This window comes from Rhinichthys klamathensis, unplaced genomic scaffold, assembly GCF_029890125.1.
Source record: "Rhinichthys klamathensis goyatoka isolate OS25496 unplaced genomic scaffold, OSU_Roscu_1.1 h1tg000338l_1, whole genome shotgun sequence".
NCBI lineage: Eukaryota > Metazoa > Chordata > Actinopteri > Cypriniformes > Leuciscidae > Rhinichthys > Rhinichthys klamathensis.
In genome coordinates this window covers 1031663-1044590 of record NW_026606852.1, presented here as the reverse complement: position 1 = coordinate 1044590, position 12928 = coordinate 1031663, and positions in this window count along the sequence as shown.

Genomic DNA, 12928 nt, shown 5'->3' with positions numbered 1-12928 from the left:
TTTTTTCAAATTAAATATAATTAGAGAACATTCAGGACATAACACCCATGGCGTGTGCCTTTCTTGAGTTACTGCTCTCTTCATGCTCTTGGTCTGTTCAATGATAAGAGCTGCTTTACAAACCACTCACTTGCATATTCGCGAATGACATCTAACTCACACCTAAACAAAGCTGCTCTGTAGAAATGAGGAAATGAAGTTCAACGTGAATCCGTCAATCTGAAAACATACAGACAAATGTTGGAACAAAATGACCATACCTTGTACAATAACAATCATATATATATATATATATATATAAATATATAAACTGATGAGCCAGAACATTATGACTAGTCCCAAGTAATGCGAATATGGCTGACCATCTCCTAACAATGTCACATATTAAGCTCTGGGTAGATTTGATGGTGAGCAAACAATCATTTCTCATAATCAACGTGTTTGATGTAGGAGAAATGGACAGGGATAAATATCTAAGCTACTTTGACATGAGCCAAATTATTATGGCAAGGCGACTGGGTGTGAATATCTCTGAAACGCCATGGATTGTGTGTTCCTCCCAGTCTGCTGTATTGAGAATTTACCAAGGAAGGAACAAACTACAAACCGGTGACAGGGTGTTGAGCACCCAAGGCTCATCAATGCACAAAGGCAACGAAAGCTATGCCGCCTGGTCCAAGTCAAGAGAAGGTCTTAGTCAGATAATGACCCCTGTCCACCGTCGAAAGTGCCCACAATGGGCACACGAGCCCATCGCTCGTGTGCCCATTGTGGGCACTTTCGACGGTGGACAGATGCTGGACCTTGGAGCTGTGGACAAAGGTAGTCTGGTCTGATGAGTCCCGTTTTCTTTTACATCACTTGGACAGCCGTATATGTGTGCGCCATTTACCTTGGTAAGTGATGGCACCCGGATGCACTGTGGGACGACAAGAAACCGGTGGAGGGAGTGTGATGCTCTGAGCAATGTTCTGCTGGGAAACCTTGGGTCCGGCCATTCATGTGGAAGTAAACTTGACACGTGCCACCCACCTAAACATTGTTACAGACCAGGTATACCCCTTCATGACAATGGTGTTCCCTGGTGGAAGTGGCCTCTTTCTGCAATATAATACACCCTGCCACACTGCATACATTGTTCAGGAATGGTTTGAGGAACATGATGAAGAGTTCAAGGTGTTGCCCTGGCCTCCAAATTCTCCAGATCTCAATCCAAATGAACATCTGTGGGATGTGCTGGAGCAACAAATTCGATCCACGGCGGCTCCACCTCTCAACCTACAGGACTTACAGCAACTAACATCTTGGTGCCAAATACCAGAGGACACCTTCAGGGGTCTTGTAGAGTCCATGCCTCGGTGGGTCGTGCTGTTTTGGCTTAGCTTTAAAACACAAGCTCTGTCATATTCTGGCAATGTTTCTGAAGATGTTTGCTTGCTGTTAACTTGGACATATCGCCTGCCTGATTCTCCTCCTTGCTTCTCCCTTGGACCAGACGCTTTATGAACTTATTATCTGGTTTTCGACTATTGCCTGGACTGTGATTATTCTCTATTCTAGTGAGTTGAGTCTGGGGCCCCGTCCACACTACTGCGTTTTCGTTTAAAAACGGAGACCTTTTGCTACGTTTGCACCTTCCGTCCACACTAAAACGGCAAATACGGAGATCCAAAACGGAGAAGTTTAGAAACGCTGCCGATCCGTTTTTCGTTTTGAATCTCCGGAGGGCGTTTTAGTGTAGACGGGTCAAAACGGAGGACTTTAGAAACGATGACGTAGTAGAGGCTCACGCTCGGCTCTATGATTGGGTGTCATCAGTCATGGCGTATATCTTTGCTAGCAGCTGTTGTACAAGTAAATTCTGCATTTTACAACGCTATAACTGCCTACATGCGCCGGAGTCAAGCTATTTATTCGAGCGATCTGTGACAATTCCCGTGTGCAGCGGCGGCGTTGACCGTACATGGAGCGTCGGTTTGGGGTTAACCCAGAGCATGGTGGGATAATTTTATCAATGAAGTTGTGTTTACACCGGCACGCGCATGCCCAGTGTTGGTGAATGGTCACGTGATCCGCGTTTTCAGTCGTTTTAATGTGGACGGAGATCAATTCTAATACGCAGCTAAAACGCTGGTGTGGACGGAGATCGTATTCGTTTTAATTATCAGTTTCTAAACTAAAACGCAGTAGTGTGGATGGGGCCTGGCCCTGAGCTCTACGGCTCGTTGTCAGTTCTTTGAACCTAATTAATAAAGATTATTGATTGGGTCCTTCATCACCAGAAACCTGACATCAGGTTCTTTAAATAGTTTGCCAGGTCTTCTTAGGTAAATGGAAAACCTAATAAAATAGGTTGTTCCACATTATTAAGCAAGTCAGTTATCATGCAATATGGGAAAGGATTTTTCTGAAGATAAAAAGCATGAAATAGTGCAATGTCTTGCAAAAGGCATAAAAACAACTAATATTTTACTAAAACTGAATCGAGATTATCGAACTGTCAAAAGATTTGATTTAGAGCACTAAATAACTCGGTCAGATAAAGGCTTATTAAGGAAAGTATCTGTCAAACAAATTAATTGTATTAAAAGGGCAGCTGTAAAAAGCCACTGTTGAGCAGAAAACATTTTGAAGCTACTGGTGTCTCTGTCTGGAGTCCCAAGAACCTCTCCATGCAGGCTGGAGGTTGTGCATAAAGTTGCATTTCAGCCAAAGCTCACAAATGTTCAACTATTTTCAAGAGATCGAGTTTCTCCACCTGTTCTGATACCTTGACCTCAGTTGACCTTAGTGACCTAAGAAAGTCAAAACAGCAGATCATCTCAGTAATTGAATTTCTTGCTTCCTTATCTTTCCTTTGCTTCATTCACCTTGGCTTTCCTCATTATTGTAATGTAGAAAAGAGAAATGCTTACATTTTGCTTCTTTCATGTTTACCCTTGCCCTGACTCTTCCAGTATAATAACCATAAAATCACATCATATGTAAAATCCATTAAGCTTCCATGTTTTACAGTCCTGAGTGGCATCTCAATCCGCAGAAGTCCGAGTCACTCACAATGCTCTGGTTGAAATGATTGACATATTTGACCTTTTTTGTTTTGTTTATGTTTGTCCTTGGAAGCAATAATGTAATTTGATTATGGAGACAGCCTATGAACAAAATGCAGAAATTGTAGCTTTTCTGCTGTGTGGTTATAATAACCCAACTAGTAAGATTTCTATCAAACACTGTTGAAAACCTCAAGGCTGTTCTGAAAATAAAAAAGGGCATTGAATTATATTTGTATAGTATGTTAAGGTTCAAGAGTTATTGAAAAGAAAATCCAAACAAGCATCTACATGAATATTATTCAATCCGAATGCAACTAGAATATAATATAGGACTATCAACGAGAGCTAATATTATTCAACCTCAGAACGACATTTATATAACTCAAAAGACTCAACAAAGAAGATACAGAACAGCACAAAACAGCTCTAATAAGTCATCCTTCATAATCTTTAACAAGAATTTCATGTGACAATGCCATTGAAATGCACTACAAAAAAAAAAAAAAAAACTGCCCTGGATTAAGCTGAGGTTAACTGTCTTGCTCAAGGGCGCATTGTCATTGCTAACAAATCACTCTTTTTAAAAATAATCAAACCACCAATGATCTGGTTTCCAACCCTGAGACTTAAAGGGTTAGTTCACCCAAAAAAATTAAAATTATTTCATTAATTACTAACCCTCATGTCGTTCCAAACCTGTGAGACTTTCGTTCATCTTCAGATCCACTTTATTGTGAACCACTTCATTTACAAAATATGAATCTCCAACGCACGTTCACACAATGCCTGCTCTAGAGTGAACACAACACGCTTGCATTATTAATATTTTCTAAATAATGTTGTAAATTATTAAATTTTTTTTTTATGCAAACAAAGTACTCGCTTTGCTTCATAAAATTGAGCTTTAACCACTGGAGTTACATGGATTACTTTAATGATGTCTTTACTACCTTTCTGGGGCTGGAAAGTGGTAGTTGCGTAGCTGTCAATGGAGGGACAGAAATCTCTCAGTTCTTTAAAAAACATCTTCATTTTGTTCTGAAGATGAACGAAAGTCATCGTTATACATTCATCAAACTGAAGATCTACAAATAATATCAATCCAGAGACCCGGAGAACCAAACATAAGCAAAGATGTCCACCGGCTTGTTAAGATTATGCATTGAGAAACTTTTCCATTGGTCTCATTCTCTATATAATAAAGACTAATAAAGATGCATTAAGAGCATGTCAAACCTCAGTGGTTATCATGCTTTTAAAAGCCTGTTTTTTTTTTTTTTTTTTTTTTTTTTTTTTAGTCAAACTCAATTCAGTTTAGATTTTTAAGAGCACTTCACAGCAGACAGCATTATGTGTTTTATATACTGGAACTAGTAAAGGTTTGTCTGAACCATAAAACATGAATCCTGTTGAACATACATTTACATTTACATTTTTACATTACATTTATTCATTTAGCTGACGCTTTTATCCAAAGCGACTTACAATTGCTATATATGTCAGAGGTCGCACGCCTCTGGAGCAACTAGGGGTTAAGTGTCTTGCTCAGGGACACATTGGTGTCTCATAGTGGATTCGAACCCGGGTCTCTCACACCAAAGGCATGTGTCTTATCCACTGCACCATCACCACCCCATACTGTATACTGTATCTGCTGAAAGTACAGGCAGAAATATATGTCTATATATTCTTTCTCTTTTTTTTTTTTACAGAAATTATCCAAATGCTATGTTTGCAAATCTTCAACGACAGGCATGTGCCACCTGTCACAGGCAAATAAACATGTAGGCTAAGTAAAAACACAAAAAAATATCCAAGGTAATTTAATGTGTTTATTAACTTAACATTAATTCATATATGTATTGCTCAAGATCATAAAGGCTACAGCACCATAGCGAATACTGTTGGACAAAATCATTTTTATTTATTTTTTATTAATCGTGATCTTCGACACTGATTCTTAAAATATGCCTACTAAAAAGTACACATTCTATAGAGTGGTGAATCTACATCCTCAAGATAAAATAAGACATTTACCGTCCTGAGTTTGCAGTGCGTATTGATTAAAAGGGTGTGTACCGTGTAATAACGGCAAGAAAATATATTTTTCCTATTGTGCTAACTTTGCGAGTCACTAACAAACAAATCTTAATAACGATTCAGGAACAACAGACTAATTAAAGTGTAATTTTGGCAATTTTCAACCTGCTTGGTATTGTTATTATGTCAGACGTATATGTAAATTAACAATGTTTACTCGTTTTCCATGTTACCTGAACCGAGAAATTCACTTTTATTTGTCAGCAAAAGTCTGCCGTGTGACTTTTGACAGCTCCAGGGTTTCCGTAAAAAAAGAATATACTTCCGCATTTTTCATTACATCTCCCACGGACAGTCAGATCGAAATGGTTTTCAACAGAAAGAACAATTATTGTAAGTAAGGGTAGGTTGACAATTGAAAATGGTATCTTCCCCCTTTAACTGCCTGCTCGACCAAATGGTTGAGCACATTTTGAGTCACTATATTTCATTGAGAGGAGTACCTAAATTAACTCAAGCTGATTGGGCCATCTCTACCATCTGGTTGAGGTATGTTATGCCAAAAAAATCCACTAGATGTCACAGTGTTAATCAAAAGGCACTTGTCACAACACTTCTTCTAACATGGATGTCAGAAACAAATAAATCAATCCTGCCATGTGAGCTGTTCTTGGTGAAATTTTGCAAGGTAAGCATATTTTTTGGACATATTACAATGTAAGAGCCCTAACTTTACACAATTATGTTACTTGGTGCCATGAAAAAACTTAAAAAGTATGTTTTTAATAATTTTTCAAAAACGTGCTCAACCAAAAGGTTTGTCACATTATGGTAAACGTAGAAAAGCTAAGCTAATGTTTTCAGATCATCCATTTCTGCAGTCAGAATGGACTATTTGCTGAGAAATATAAACTTCTGATCATTCATAGCTATGAATATGACACAGCTATTGTTATTTCTTCATGAATATACTGAGATATTTCTTAAGTATGTCTTTTTTGCCACTTTTGGATATTTTTTGAAGTAAATATAATGAATTCATAGAATTAATGTGTGGAAATCATAATTATCAGAGGCAATTACTTCTTAAATGCCAAATGCTGGTGTACGAACATTACTAAAATTGTAAAAGATCGTTATTTGTTTGTTTGTTGTTGTTTTTTTTTTGTTTTTTTTTACAATTACTAGATGGATGTCAACAGTATGCCAATATATTGGCAATAAACCAGACAAGTGGGGTTTTAAAGTCTTCTGCAGAGCCAGTTCATCTAGCATCATCCATGACCTGCTGATGTATCAAGGGGCATCCACATTCTTCAATGTCGCCCTCAGTGAGAAGGAGCAGATGCTACCTTTAGGAGCCAAAGTGGTGACAACACTATGTAAAACTATACAACAGCCACCTCTTTATGTTGTTTTCTTTGACAACTTTTTTACAAGCTTTAAATTGGCCAAGACCCTGCAAACCTCCGTCCGACCAAACCCCACTGGTGGAGCTCCTTTGATGACAGATCTGACAGAGCTGATTAAGAGAGGACGTGGGTCTTATGACTACAGGTCTGCTGAAGGGGTGATTGCAGTAAAATGGTTTGACAACAAATGTGTCAACCTTTTGAGCAATGCCAGTGGGATCATGCCTCTTTCAGCTGTCAAACGGTGGTGCAAAGAGTCCAAGGAACTCCCGTGTCCCATGTCCCGTGTCCATCACTCATCCCTGCTTACAATGAGCATATGGGAGCATATGGATGGGATTGATCTTTCTGACATGCTGGTACACTTGTACAAGACCTCAGCCAAGTCAAAGAGATGGCACATTCCCCTCTTTGGTTACATCATTGATCTGTCCATTGCAAACTCCTGGCTGGGGGGGGGGGGTGCACTCGTTCAGGAAGCACTCGTGCTGTTGCACCATTTCACATCTAAGAGATGTTGCTGAAATGTTTTACAATCCCTAGTGTTTTTTATTGTTTGAAGGATTGTTTCTAATGTTGGCTTACATCATTGCTGGTTTACAAAGAAATGTTAATTTATCTAAAAAAAGACAGAAAAATAAAATCCTGTTGCACTACCACACTTGACGGTGTGTTTCTTGAAACATAAAAGCTTAAAATGCCATTATATTACTATCTTTTGCTATTTTTATGTTTTTGTTTAAGAATGCAGAAAGAATGTAATTTCTTTGGTTTTGTTACTTTTAGTTATTTGTGTTATTTATTTTTGTTTATTGTTAAAAAACAAGAAAACGTCTCAGGTTACGACTGTAACCTCTGTTCCCTGAGAACAGGGAACGAGACACTGCGTTGATGACGCTTTGGGGAACGCCCAAAAGGCGTGACAGGTGTCTGAAATCACTATCAAATCACGGCAATCATGTTGACCGGCGACAGCCCGTGAATCATTAGCGTGAATGATTAACTTGGGACCTGGAAATATAAAAGGGCGCCTTGCAAACATGACAATCCTCTTCCGTCTGAATGGACTTTTTGGTAGGCAGGCCCCGAGGCATGGCAGGAAGACGCTGCCTCTTACAGTCGTAGAGGCCGTAACCTGAGACGTTCCCTTTCGAAAGGGAACTCGCACTGCGTCGATGAGTTGACGCTTTAGTGAACGATATACCCACGCCGCCATGCTAAGGGGAGTGCATGCCCACTGGCAGTGACACTGTCAGAAATAGCAAATTCAAATGAAAAGCCGGAACAATTCACCCAGTGGTGTAGTTTTTCAGTCGGCATTGCGTATACCCACTTCTAAATCCCCTCTGATGCGCATCATTTAGTTGCTAATCCAATCTCGTGAATAAAAAAAACACCCAGATCAGGGTCGTACCCCTAATATTAACTCTAATTTGTTGCTGCAATGATTCTCCCATCGCGACGGTAACTGACCTTTCTCATCTGATCTGCTGCAACACTCAAACACCCGCTCGTCAATGTCAAAATGTTTGAGACCAATCAAAGCATGCAGGATTTTTAGTTCACAGAAGCGCGAGCCGAGCGCGAATCCCAACGCGACGCTTGTCTTCAGTTAACGATCATACAGTGCGAGATAAGATGCAAGTAGCTAAAATATACGGCTGGTTTTCGATAGAAGTCTTAAATGACCGACAGAAATAATCAGTTTGATCAAAGACAGTGGAAATTATAAGCTCAATTTAACAACACAAGCACCCTATTAAATATATTGCCATTATTATTTTATAAATATATTTGTATAACGTTTCCTCGAATGTTTTCGACTTTTCAGTTTGTATCACTCCGCTTGTCTGTGTTTGCGCAACTTGCATCATTAAGCCAGAAGGCGGCGACAAGTGACTGTCTTTATGAGTGAGCAATTGAACCATTAATTAAATGAACAGATTAGTCCAAAAACATTGATTAATTTAGGAAAGAAAAGTAGCTGAAACTGGAACTGATTCTCTTAAGAATCTGATCAAATACTTCATGCTTTTAAAGCTACTGTTGTCCATTTTTTTGGCCATCAAAACACCTTAAAATGCTCATGTCGAGATCAGGAAAATCAAAATTTTCTCGGGGGGGGGGGCATGCCCCCCAACCCCCCTAGCAATATAATTTATGGGACCTGGGTATTTAGAAAACCCTACGTATGGCCCTGATATGCAAGAATACTAGTGATTCTACACTCACCGGCCACTTTATTAGGTACACCTGTCCAACTGCTCGTTAACACTTAATTTCTAAGCAGCCAATCACATGGCGGCAACTCAGTGCATTTAGGCATGTAGACATGGTCAAGACAATCTCCTGCAGTTCAAACCGAGCATCAGTATGGGGAAGAAAGTTGATTTGAGTGACTTTGAACGTGGCATGATTGTTGGTGCCAGAAGGGCTGGTCTGAGTATTTCAGAAACTGCTAATCTACTGGGATTTTCACGCACAACCATCTCTAGGGTTTACAGAGAATGGTCCGAAAAAGAAAAAACATCCAGTGAGCGGCAGTTCTGTGGGCGGAAATGCCTTGTTGATGCCAGAGGTCAGAGGAGAATGGCCAGACTGGTTCGAGCTGATAGAAGGGCAACAGTGACTGAAATAACCACTCGTTACAACCGAGGTATGCAGCAAAGCATTTGTGAAGCCACAACACGCACAACCTTGAGGCGGATGGGCTACAACAGCAGAAGACTCCACCGGGTACCACTCATCTCCACTACAAATAGGAAAAAGAGGCTACAATTTGCAAGAGCTCACCAAAATTGAACAGTTGAAGACTGGAAAAATGTTGCCTGGTCTGATGAGTCTCGATTTCTGTTAAGACATTCAGATGTTAGAGTCAGAATTTGGCGTAAACAGAATGAGAACATGGAACCATCATGCCTTGTTACCACTGTGCAGGCTGGTGGTGGTGGTGTAATGGTGTGGGGGATGTTTTCCTGGCACACTTTAGGCCCCTTAGTGCCAATTGGGCATCGTTTAAATGCCACGGCCTACCTGAGCATTGTTTCTGACCATGTCCATCCCTTTATGGCCACCATGTACCCATCCTCTGATGGCTACTTCCACCATGTCACAAAGCTCTAATCATTTCAAATTGGTTTCTTGAACATGACAATGAGTTCACTGTACTAAAATGGCCTCCACAGTCACCAGATCTCAACCCAATAGAGCATCTTTGGGATGTGGTGGAACGGGAGATTCGCATCATGGATGTGCAGCCGACAAATCTGCGGCAACTGTGTGATGCCATCATGTCAATATGGACCAAACTCCCTGAGGAATGCTTCCAGCACCTTGTTGAATCTATGCCACGAAGAATTGAGGCAGTTCTGAAGGCAAAAGGGGGTCCAACCCGTTACTAGCATGGGGTACCTAATAAAGTGGCCGGTGAGTGTATATGTTCTATTGTATTCATTATATTCTATATTCTATAGTCTTGCATATTCAATACTAATGCAAGACTAGTCTTACATGTCACTGTTTATTTTTTACAGTCTATGTTTATAACACAGAGTGTTCATCCTTTGCTGGGATGCTTAAAAAAATATTGGGGGCATAAATTAAGAGTATACCCACTTCTCCAGGCACCACTACATCACTGAATTCACCCTCAGGTCACACTGGGCTGTCAGTGACAGCATTCCCTATACGGTCATAGCCCAAGTTATATGTTCCACAGGAAAACCACCATAAACACTGTCGCCTCTGGCTTGCTTAGTTGGGGACACTTAACATTCAACAATATTGTTGATCTGATTGTACTGTTGCTATTTTATGAGAACTGAACTGAGCTGGACGATTACATATTTTTTTTTGCAGAACTGCTTCAGATGAAATTAAGTAATTTAGAAGCAAAATGTTCCTGTTGTTGTTGACTTTTTTTGTTTTATGTTGCAATGAGTTTCAACATGCGTACACACAAAGGACAAACAATGTACTGTACGTAAATATGACAACACAAAAACACACATTATGAAAAATCACAAAATCAAATGACAAATAAAAAAGGATGCCTAAGGTCTGATATGATTTTCATGGCTTTGCTAAGGCATCTGGTTTGGTAAATTTGTTCTAGACCTATCAGAAACTTTCCTGAGCAAACTATTTTGTTCCACTGTGACATTTCTAAAACCAACAGGTGGCAAAAACGTCTTGAAAGAGTCAGTTGATTGCATCTGAATCCTCCACTTACTGAATTTATCAGAGAGGTTATTTAATCAATCAACATCGTTATTCAATCAATATCAAGTAGCCTACTTATTACCTCCAGTAATAGATTATTTAATAGGCTATAGCCTATTATATGATGGATTGGGAAATATACATTAACCTTGATTAAAGTGTGGAGACTCCAAATCAAATCATGTCAGTAAATTTCTTAAGAGAAAACGCCAAATGATCGATAAATGCTTAGTAATGTCACTCTTCATTCCAGTCCACGAAGGAATAATATGCATTCAACATTGACCACTTTAAGAGCACATTTACTGTATATATGCTGCTTGTACAAACATCCAATAGGGGGAATGTCTATAGTGTTTCAGTAAAATAAGTCATACTTACTTATAAATGTTTACAAACATTTTGAAGAACTTGGGTGAAAGATCAAAATGAATTAGGGTTTGGCATTGCTTTGATTCACAGAATAAATTATTTGGATGCACATGTTTGAGCACTATGAGATAAAGCTTGTCATTTTAATAAATAATCAATTCCAGTTTTAATTAGTTTCTCTCTTTTCCTCCTGTCCTTAATCTCAATCCGCCATATATTGATTACCTTCATTACAAATCACACAAACGCTCCCAGCATGATCAATGGACATACCAACACACAATACTGAAATAATAAAGCCCGTCCAGAATATGTGCAAGTAAAACTGTTTTCTCAAGCCCGCCCCAGTCTCGTGTTCATCTCAACTAAACTCCCACAAGTGTCATAGACATAGATCCCAAAGCAAGAGCTCTTTCAGATCAACACATAGAAAGCAATATAATAACCACAACATCTGCACAGCTATGTCATGGAATGCTTTCGTTTTCCACTGAATTTCTTACCCAGATCTGATGCCAATGGATGGAGTTTTGAGTTTTCACCATTTCCAGTCTTTCAATCTGTGCGGCCACACAGGAGCCACAGCACCACCAAATGAAAATGTGGGGAAGTACACACAGACTATAACACAGGCAGAACATATAAACATCAAATGTATGTATGACATGTATGATTTATTAATTCAGAGCTGTGTGGAAAAACATATGAAATGCGTTCCATGTACACAAATGCGTTTCAAACACTTTGAACGTGCTTTGAGATCAAAAGGTGAAAAAAGAAATTAAAAAATATTGTCAGCTGCTAGAAAGTGAGATCTTAAGGCAATAATTTTTTTTTTTAAAAATGTTAAACCTATTTAATGGATGCCTCAGAGCTGAGCGTTTCTGGGGGCATTTGCTGGGAAATTGCTTCTTCCAATTATATTTCAAATTACACTCAAATTAGGAAAAATGAAAAATCCCTCCTGTTTAAAGAAGAACAGGAGGACAGAATGACACCGAGAAAACTGTAAATGAAGAACCGCAGCAGGACAGCAGCTCAATAACGGTGTGCTTATCCACATGACATGATGCACTTCACTTCAGATACTCATTTATTTGTCTGTTTTAATTATTTTTAAACAACATTATATAATTATTACGCCGCTAACGTCTTTGTCTTGACTTGCTTGATCAACTGTAAGTATTAAAAAGCAATGTGGTGTTTTTGCACATCACATCAGTACAAATAATGAGTTCAGAAGAGCATTAAAATAATAGTTTTTTGGTCCTGTAAACATTCACATAAGCAATCGGTTTCTCATTGTTGCTTCATCTACATTAAAACTGAAAGGATCTCAAGAAATAACACTCTGGGTTTGTCCAATCACGGAGCAGTTTGGGAGAAGTGTTGCTCATGTGAAAGACGGTTTATGGATAATAGCAAACTGTTACGGGAGAGATGAAAACCCAGAGCAACCATTAGAGAAAACTATAAGTCAGTGAAGAATCTGAAGCTTTCTGCAAAGCTAAATTCGTCCACCATAATTATTAAAGCATAAGAGAACAATCAAGTGTCGGTAGAACACTTTGGGCTACAGATATATTTATTCCAAATTTGACTTTTGAACAATTTACAAAGAGTTCTGATATTTTGGACATTTGGGGTAAAAAAAAAAAAGTCAAATGAAAAGTAGCTTTAAATGCTATTAAAAAGAAATTCAATTGGATCTTATCAACAAAGAATGTCAGCAGCATAAAATCAGTATGCGTCTGATATTTCTTTACGGTTCACATCATTTTGAGTTCTGCACTTTTAATGTCACTTAAAAAAATAGCAGAAGCTGCATGA